Here is a 10,679-nt window from a genome sequence, read left to right on the forward strand (position 1 = left end):
CCTCTGTCACTTTCTCTGTAGCCAAGGTAACAGTCTCTCTTTATATATCTCATAAGAATTTTTCTTTTACTGCACATATGTTTTATTTATATTTCAAAGCAAGCTGTCATTCACCCCCAAACCTCATCCCTTGCCTTTATTTTAGTACAAGAGCTCTAAGTACCAAGTGGACTAATATCCACTGGCCATTATTAAGATCAGAAAGTTCAGTCACTCTCATCCCCTAGTGTCAACCTTTCATAGAGATATTCTCCCATTCCATTCACCGATGCCTTCACACTCAGGTTTTTAAGGTAATCTCCCAACAGCTTGATCAGTTTCACCTCCTTCTCTATGTATTCAGACTCCAGGAAGTCACACATCTTAATATCTTGAAGCACAATATGTCCCCCACGCTTGTTCTGGAACTTTAGGAATTCCTCAGCGCGCTCTAGCTTTTTCTCCGATTGCTCACGGAAGAACTTAGAAAACTTTGCCAATGCCACGTCATCACGGTCAGAGTAAAAACCCAAGGACTGGTAGGTGTATGCAGCTTCAGGATGACAATGTGGTTGACTCCAGCCTCGCTGTCCTGGTGATGGAGATGAGTCTGTAGAAGTAAGGCACGATCAGGTAGAACCCCCTGTTCCGTTCAAGCACTGTTGAAGCAAAAACTCAGGACTGCAACATCTCACAAGAATTCTAACCCCTCACCCATCTATCCAAAACTTAATGAAAAAGGCTTGCCCTTAGGTACAAGTGAATACCCTCAGATGAAGAACAGCAAGGTATAAAATCTGTGCGAGTGCACCAGTGGCCAGAGGGAATTGGTTTGACCCCTAGGGAGGTCAAGCTTTATTACCAGTAATGCTCAAATCGGTAGCACTGCTTATGATTATCAGGCCACTTATGTCCACCTTTATAGCACCTTTTGTGCTCTGCCCATACAAAGTAACAGGTTCGTTTTAATGCAGAGCTCCGCAAATGCTTATACTGTGTTACATTGCTGGTTGGCACATTGCTGTCACATTGGGTAAGCTGAGCAACATGCTGTAGCCAGAATTACCACGTTCTTTGCTGGTGGTGATGGTAAACAGAGCAGTGGGAAAACAAAGGAAAGGCACGTAAATGCTGCTGGGGAGCAGGGCATTAAAGCACACCTGTTGCCCTGAATAGGAATGCTTTAATGGCTCTTGCTTTAATGAGAGAAAATATTTATTTATATATTTATATATATATAGCAGGTACCAGCATCCCATTTATGTGCAAAAGGGGACTTTGAAAGTACCAAGGGGGAAGATACAGTGGCTTGCAAAAGTATTCTTGGCAATTTGTGGGGGGTTTGTATTATTTGATTTACACAACATGCCTACCACTTTTAAGATGCAAAATATTTTTTATTCTGATACAAACAAGAAATAAGACAAAAAAGCGGAAAACTTGAGCATGCATAACTGTTCACCCCCCCCCCCAAAGTCAATACTTTGTAGAGCTACCTTTTGCAGCAATGACAGCTGCAAGTCTCTTGGGTTACGTCTCTATAAGCTTAGCACTTCTAGCCACTGGGATTTTTTACCATTCTTCATGGCAAAACTGCTCCAGCTCCTTCAAGTTTTTGGGTTTTGCTGGTGTACAGCAATCTTTAGGTCATGCCACAGATTCTCAATTGGATTGAGGTCTTGGCTTTGACTAGGCCATTCCAAGATATTTAAATGTTTCCCTTTAACACCTTGCTGTCCGCCCATTGTAAAATTATGGGGCGGACGGTGGATGCTTCCCGGCGGGTGGACATACATGTACGTGATTTACTTCCTGGTTGCGTGCGCCCCCTATCGGGCGCTCGCGAACAGGGCCCCGCGGGGAATCTAAACAGCCATTACCGGCTGTTATATACAAGCGTTCGGCCGGCTCCATAGCCGGCGAATCGTTTGTATGATCGTGCAATGAGGCCCCCCTCCTCTGCTGCGGCGCTCCCCTGTCGCTGCCGGTTATCCTGGGTTCCGCTGTCCCTCCTTCGAGCCCGGGACCGGCACAGCGACTGCCCGTACGGAGAAGGAGGTGAGATAAGCATTTTCCCGCCGCTGATCTCTCCTCCTTCTCTCTCTAAAGGCGGAAGTGATGTATATTACATCACTTCCGCCTTCAGCTGTCATTTATGGAGACATCAGGGATCTCTAAGACCCCTAATGTCACCTGGGGGCCCCCAAAGAAGCTGATGAAGCAGAGATCTGCTTCACAGCTTCTTCTCTGGCTCTCATCAGCTTCTCTGCTTCATCAGCTTCTTTGGGGGCCCCCAGGTGACATTAGGGGTCTTAGAGACCCCTGATGTCTCCATAAGGAGGACCTGTCAGTGTATATTGACCATCACATAGGGGGGCTTGTTATCCCCCTATGTGATAGCAATCAAGCTAAGTGTAAAAAAAAAAACAGTTTTAAAAAAAAAGTTTAAAAAGTCCCATAAAAAATAAAAACACCAAAAAAAGATTTAAGTCCCCTGCCCCCACTTGGACACACTTATAAACATAAATATGCATCGGGTGCGCCTGCGTGCGAAAACAACCATTACGCCACACACGTTACATATCACCACGAACATCAGAGTGCAAGCAATAATTTTAGGGCCATCAATCACTGATAACGCTAAATTGATGAGCGGTAAAAGTTTTCAAATCATCGCCTATGGACAATTTTAGGCATGGCCGTTTTTTGGGATTTTGCAGGCGCACGCACTTCTAAAGCTTGACATGTTTGGTGTCTATTTACCCGACATGACCCCGTCTTTTATATTTTACCAAAATTTTGGGTGTTGATAAATGTTTTATAACATAAAGTAGGGAGAACAGTTTTTCCCCCAAAATGTTCGTGTTTTTTTTTCATTATATAGTAAAAAATAAACCCCCCAGTGGTGATTAAATACTATCAAAAGAAAGCTCTATCTCTCCCCCCAAAAATGGTATAAAAGTCATTTCAGTACAGCGTTGCATGACGGAATAAATGTCAGCAAAGTAATGCAACGCTTAATACCGAAAAATGGCCTGGGCAGGAAGGGGGTTTAATACGCCGGTCAGCAAGTGGGTAAACCACTCGAGTGTTGCATTTGCGGTATGCTTAGGGTCATCGTCCTGCTGGAAGGTGAACCAGTCTCAAATCTCTGGCAGATTGAAACGGGATTCCGTCAAGAATTTTCCTATATTTAGCGTCATGTATCATCCCTTCAATTTTGACTAGTTTCCCAGTCCCTGTCCCAATGACAAACATCCACTCAGCATGATGCAGCCATCACCATGCTTCATGCTGGGGATGGAGACATAGCCTTTTCCTTGAAGGCCAAAAAGCTAAATTTTAGTCTCATCTGACCAGAGTACCTTCTTCTATATGTTTGGGGAGTCTCCCCCATGCCTTTTGGCGAACAGCAAACATGCTTATAAATGTGATTTTTTTTTTCCTGTAAGCGATGGCTTCTAGTAACTCTTCCATGAAGGCCAGCTCTATGGAGTGTACGGCTTAAAGCGGTCCTATGGACAAATACTCCAGTCTTCCCTGTGAAGCTTTGCAGCTCCCTTTGGTCTCTTTGTTACCTTTCTGATTAATGCCCGCCTTGCCTGGTCCATGAGTTTCGGTGGATGGCCCTGTCTTGGCAGGTTTGTTGTGGTGCCATATGCTTTCCATTTTTAAACAATGGATTTAATGGTGCTTTGTGGGATGTTCAAAGTTTATGATATATTTTTATAACCCATCCCTGAGCTGTACTTCTCCACAACTTTGTTCCTGACCTGTTTGGAGAGCTCCTTGGTCTTCATGGTGCCGCTTGCTTGGTGGTGACCCTTGCTCAGTGGTGTTGCAGACTCTGTGGCCTTTCAGATCAGGTGTATATATACTGAGATCACTTGTAGTTGAGCAGCTGGCCCTGTCTGCCTGACGTCATTGGTTGCTAGGAAGCCAACGGTTCTAGCAGCCAATGACTGAAGTGAAGGGGGGCCTGCGTTGGGTATGGCTGGAAATGCATGCACTGGCCTCTGTCAGCCAGCCATAACATATCCACTGTCAGCCAGCCATGACACAGCGCAGGTAGGTGACCACGGTCCGGACAGAACCGTCACGCGGTCCGTGTCCAGACCTTGGTCCACCATTTAGTGACCGCTGGTCTACAGTATAATTGCAACACTGGCATGCTTGGGATTGCAAACATACTGCAGGAGAACATGAACAGTTTTATGATTTTTACAATAAAAGTACACTGTATGTATCTTACGAGTTCCTTTGAGTACCTCGAAAGTCCCCTTATTCTCTCTTTACCTGTTTTAATATGTGTTATATATGTGTAAGGTTCATTCACGTGGACGTGCACAGTCATACAGCATGGTTGTCTGTGCAAAAACCTGTGGCCTGTAGAATTCAATGACAGGAAATGGCTGCACGCTGCTAGAAGTCACTCCTCAAGCCAGCTGTCACTCCCTACGCAGATTTCTGCATGGACGCACACACTATACAGCTGTGCACATCCATGTGAATGAGCCCTAAATAGCTTTAATTTTCCATTTTGTTCCATTATGCTTGCATAGGGCATTGAACTTTCCACATTATCCAATTGAAGATGCGCAAACTTTGATTGCTGTCATGCCATGTGATAACTGTAGATTGTAAGCTCTCAGGGGCAGGGTCCTCCTTACCATCTTGTCTTGATTTGTATTGCAACTGTAATGTCTTCCTTATATTGTAAAGCTCAGTGCAAACTGTTGGCGTTATATAAATCCTGTATAATAATAATATAATGCTGGGTCTAAGTGAATGTTCCATGAATAAATGCAGAATTAGAACATTTTCAGAAGGAAAGATACTGTACATACATCTCAAGCAGGGGCATAACTAGAAATCTTAGGGCCCCATAGCAAAATTGTGTATGAAGCCCTGTGATTTCTAGTTACGCCCCTTGCAGAGCCCACCTGAGATCCCACACAGCCCACATGAGAGTGACCCTGCAGAGCCCACCATAGACTGTCTATGGTGGGCTCTGCAGGGTCTCAGGTGGGCTGGTCACCTCCCTGCACGCCTCTTACCTGTCAGCCCCGATACGCTGTCAGCCTTCTCCACCACCAGGCTCCGCCTCCCCTTTGGTCGCTGGCAGGCCCCGCCACTGCTGGGCCTGGCCTCTTCCTCCACTGGCGCCAGGCCCCGCCTCCTCCTCCACCGGGCCCCGACCTCCTCTAACGCAACTGCTGGCTGTCACTGACTCAGCAGCAGCTGTGAGGAGCAATGCGCCGCTGCACAGATCACTGATAGGTTGTCAGTGATCTGGACAGCGGTGCATTCCTCCTCACAGCCGTCAGTGACAGCCAGCAGCCTATTGCAGTATGCAGATGCAACACAGGCCCAAACGTCCCGCACGGCACCAGGGGGACCCCTTTGTTCCTCGTCCTGGCCGGGTCCCCCTGTGCCTTGGGCCCCATAGCAGCCACCTGGGTCGCTATAGCAATAGTTCCGCCACCGATCTCAAGCATGTACAGGCGTAATGAAACAAAATAAGGGTATATTTATAAAGTTACTTTTCATTGTGCCCCTTTGAGTATAAAACTGGTCACAAAGCTCAATTTAGAGAGAGATGAGTTTTGTTACATATAAATTGGCCCTGGTATGTTTATGTATGCATGTAAGGTAGGAACTTTAGATTGTAAGCTCCTTGAGGGCAGGAACTAATGTGAATATATGATATGGAAAGTGCAGCATAAATTGTCAGCACTATATAAATGACTATAATAAATAAATATAAATGTAAAAGAGATAAGCTTGATATAAAAAAAAATGTGAAAATGCAATGCACCTAAAATGCCGAGGTGTTATATGCTTTATGAGAGAAGTCTGGTGGATGTTTGTTTTTATAGGAAGGATGACTTATTTATATTTATAGTCTATTGCCCATAGCAGCCAATCAAGTTTAGGGTCAGTCCACACTATGTCTGTTGAACTGTGTTTTTCTGCACACCACCACACATGTATAGTGTGAACAGAAAAATGCAGCTCGATGAACATAATGTGAACAAGGTTAAAGTGCAACTGAAGCCATATCTTTTTTAGCTTTGGATAGACTGGAGAGGGATTAGAACATCTGTCAGGTTTTTCTTGCTGGCTGTGTCCCCGTTAGGAAGATTCACCCTCTCTATTTGTCCTGGTGAATGTTATCACTGAAAGTGAAAGAAAATCCCAAATTTTGGGTTGTCACCAGAATAGGAATAGATGGGAAATCTTTTTATAGGGGCACTAGATCTAGTTCTCACTTTGGAAGGATTTTCTCTCTCTTCCCAATGGGACACATATGGCAAAAAAATTTTGACAGGGGTTATAACCCTCACTCTATCCAAAACCTAAAAAATGTTTTGGCTTCAGTACTACTTTTCTTATCTTTATCTAGGACAACATAGCTGAACTGAAAGGTGAGCTGAAATGGAGAATTTTCCCAAATCAGCTATTTTGTCCTAAATTGTTCACTTTTCCTGCCTTCTCCAAACTCTTCACCCCTTTGTGAATAACCCTTTTAGTCTCAAGTGAAATGAGGGCAAAGTAGAGAAATTAGATGGGCATTAACAAGAAGTGTTTTATAACGCTGCAATGTGAGTCTGCCTACCATGTACAAAACCATTAGTTTAGATATTATCCTTACAAAGATTGGATACATATCCTTCAATGCTGGATATTTCAGAAACCTATAGCAGACATTATCTGTAGGCTGGAGGTAATCATGGATATCAGCTGATCCTAATTGAAGCAGTCTAAGGAGCCTATATCTTCCCAAGGGAGGAGGAGTAGTGAAGTGAATTCAACATGGGGCTTTGGTTTGTGCTGGTGCTCTATCTAACCTGGTTCACCTTGCTCAGGGGCCAGGATGGTGAGTGACATGAGCCTCTATGTTAGGTGTTTAGCAGCCATGTTAGGATTAGTGGTTTGTGTTCTTCCTAATCTGTTATTTGTCTTTGACAGGTAAGCCACTTAAAGCTGTATATTAGGCAATTACAAAGCTCTCTCCTCTTTGCTTTACTGGATGCCTGACTTGTATGATGGGGTTAATAAAATGTGTTAAAGGCTGTTGGCCTGTTATCTGACACACGTAATGGTGTCCACACTCAACTGGAAGTTTATTTGTAATGAGCAGTTAGTACTATTTTTGAGTGCATGCTGCCACTATGCAGTGGTGTGACCTGTGCCAGTTGATGACCAGGTCATTTGCTTCATTTTATATTGGGGAACATTTGTCTTTATATATTGGTACTGCATGGTACTAAGTCCAGCATTTTTGATTAGATTTAACAAATGTCACGTGTCCTATAGTATAGATTGTATCAGACTGCTCATGTCTGTGTAGGCATAGATTGTAAAGCTTTACAAAGCTGACCATGAAACATGCTTGCTACTCTTGTTCTAGAGCCTATTGACACTTGTTGTTTTCCCTCAGTGAACACATTAATTCTACTGCCTGAAAACACCCTTCAAGTTCATATTTCCTATGATGTAGTGGCTGCAAAATGCACATAGCTGTGAATAGGCATTTAAAGCTGCCCTAAATTCTGTTGGGTGGTCTCTCTACCCAGTGTCCATGTATGCACCTTTTGGCCTCTCAATGTGCCCTCCTAGTGGTGACATGCCCAGGCTCCAGTTACCATTCTGTCAATTGCACATGGGTGTTGCACATCTTGTAACAGCGATTTGAGTGCTGTTTTTTTTTTTACAATATTTATAGTGTTTTCTTTGTGCACTGTTTTTAATGCGAGTGGCCATTTTTCAGTTTTAATCAAAAGATTGAGTGCTAGGGTTGTGTTCTTTTCTGAGAATTACTCTATCTGATGGCCTGAATCATCAGAGGAACATCACTTGAGCAACCCCCCATAGGAGAGTAAGAAGCACAGACCTGATCTCTGCTTATTCGTCAGCAGAAAACAAGGTTCTAGAGGAAGAGCATTGCACGAATTCCCCATAGAAGGGATGCATGCTATTTCTGACCTTGGACAAACACTGGGTCTAACAATCAGGTGAAAGGCAAAAAGTGGAGGCTTTTGGATATCGCTTCACAAAGATTTATATTTTCATGTTTAAACGTACTGATATCTGGAATACATGTGCATCTACATAGTACTCATTAACTGTTATATCGCCTTTTGCAAGATTATTGAGTTTTAAATGACCTGGTTATGACTTGGACTTTGAAATAGATCATATAGCACTATTATATAAGTTTGTGATCATTTATAGGTTTTAGTGTTTAGTAGAAACTTCTGTTGGTCATAGTGCTACACTAGAAACATTATTGGTCATAGTGCTACACTAGAAGCTTTCCTACTCCTTAAAGTTTGCATATTGGAGCACCACAAATTTATTGGGCCCTAGAGGCACACTGTGGGCAATGGAGGGTGCCTTATCTTTACTGTAATGCATGCACCGTAACACAACTGAATTTTAATGGCCGTGCAGGGATACAGTAGTGGTCAACACACATGCAATTCAGTGCACATACAGGCAATGCATGTTAATGCACCGCAACAGCCCACGATGTACCAAAGACTTAAACATGGCGATTAGGGTCTGGAACTCACTGCCTCAAGCGGTAATTTCCGCAATTAATCTGGAATCATTCGAGAGGCTTTTGGACTACATCCTGAGAGACCGAAATGCACAAGGGTACAGGTACTTATAATGAGAACACTCATGGACCTATACATACACGCATACATACACACACACACCAGGTTGGACTTGATGGACTTATGTCTTTATTCAACCTCAAATACTATGTATAAAACTATGTATAAAAAATGGGGTATAGCTTTCAAATGAGTAAATTACAGCACAATAACCAAGGTTTCATTATGTGCCCTTTGCTTACTGACATGGTTATGACACTTGAGTTTTGTCACTGGGCCTGTCTGGTAGCAAATGCCTCAGCTGCAGGTTTATGCTCTTTCCCCTGGTAATGCAAGAATACCATACGGTTTGTTCTAGCTAGCTTTAGGGGAATCTGCAGTATTTTTGTAGTTTTTCTAGAGATGTAAATGGCTGATTTTTCTAGTCCATGTGTACAGGGAACTACAAAAGATGTGCATGGGTTGATAGTTTAGCAGTGCAGCACAGTGACTTTTATTTCAGGTATTTTGTGTAGCGCTGATAATTCTTGCACAGCACTTTACCCAGTGTACATTCACATCAGACCCTGCCTTTAAGAAGCTTGTACTCTAAGGGCCCTATTGCATACACATACTAGGGTAAATTTAGAAAGGAGCCAATTAACCTTCAGCATGTCTTTAGAGTGGGGGAGGAAACAAAATGCAAACTCCTTGCATATAGTGACTTTGCTTTATGGTTCCATTCTCTTAATGCACATCAGACTAATTGCCAGTTCAGTGTTGACTGGCATTCCGCGCCAGATCAACTCCACCAGGTCATGTGGAAAACAATTTTCTATGTGTCCTCTGCATACTAAAACACAGGTATTGTGGTAAAATGCAGACAGACTGCATCTTTCTGCAGTGCACCAGCTGCAACTGGATGGTACAGCACTGCAATGTAAAGCGCTTCCGTGTGGCAAGATGAAAGTAACATTGAGGGAAAAAAGGTGAACTGTCTTGTGCTGTAACAATGAAGAGCACTGCAGTACAGTGCTGCCACTTGGTGGAAATTAGCAGTATGGAAAATGCCTTATCAGCTGAATAAATGTACACTGACATCTCTTATGTGTTTACAGGGCTGTGCTACCATGGATGTAGTGTTCAAATCCATGGCAGCAAAAGTTAAGACCACTTTACATTTAGGGCAGGTTCACACCATTTTACGGACCAGATCGGGAACACAATGCATTGTGTTTTTTTGCTGCATTAAAAGTGTGGGGTGTTTTTTGTTTTGTTTTTTTGTTGTTGTGGGCGTTCCAGACAAAATAACACTAGCAGTATTTTTTCTGGTCTGGAACTGACTGTGCTGGTGTGAACAGATGCATTTTCCCCGGGTTGTTGTGAGAGGAAAGTCTGTGTTGGAGAGTTGCCTGGGGAGGGACTTGGTCAAAAGCGATGTCTGGACCTGAGAGTTTGATGCCTGGATTAAGCATGGGAGGGGACAGGGGGGGAATCTTTGTACGCATCCCTCCAGGATGCTCTCAGCACCAGCTCTCGAGTGCTGGTTCTGACTTGAAAGATTATATATATATATATATAGATGACATCTGAGGGTAATTCAATTATGATTCCCCATGTCTAAACTGGTGAGTGGGGGGCAAGCTTGGTGCCCCCTTTGGTAATTAGAAGCAGAATAACACTCTTCCAAGAGACCCGTAGCTTGCACATCTCCATTTTTTCCTACATATTCTCAATTTAAATTGCCTTTTTTATTGGTGGTAAACTGTAAAATAACAAACTATCGCCAAAGCTTGGAAGAAACTGGCATTTTATCAGTGCAAAATATACAGGTGTAGCACCCTACTGGGAAAGAGTGCTATTCAATTTAGTATTGGACTGTATGCTGTTTGATGCTGATTTGTAATCTGGGTTCATTTGGTTCCCCTAAACAATCTGTCACGTACCCTGGTCGCAGAGCAACCAATGAGAGATTATAAGTTGATATCACTGTTGGACAATGGCCAGTGGTGCAAGCTGGCTGAGGTGATAAATACTTGGTGGACCATGTGAGATCTCTCTTCCTCCCCCAGGCCTTGCCTTTGGGGAGGCTGC

General features: G+C 43.4%; 1 pseudogene; it reads right to left on the minus strand.

Annotated features, from left to right (window-relative positions):
* Positions 1-206: 206 nt before the first annotated feature.
* Positions 207-10,301, minus strand: LOC108786246 (annotated as a pseudogene).
* Positions 10,302-10,679: the final 378 nt, after the last annotated feature.

This window comes from Nanorana parkeri, unplaced genomic scaffold (assembly GCF_000935625.1).
Source record: "Nanorana parkeri isolate BGI_ZX_2015 unplaced genomic scaffold, ASM93562v1 scaffold199, whole genome shotgun sequence".
Lineage (NCBI taxonomy): Eukaryota > Metazoa > Chordata > Amphibia > Anura > Dicroglossidae > Nanorana > Nanorana parkeri.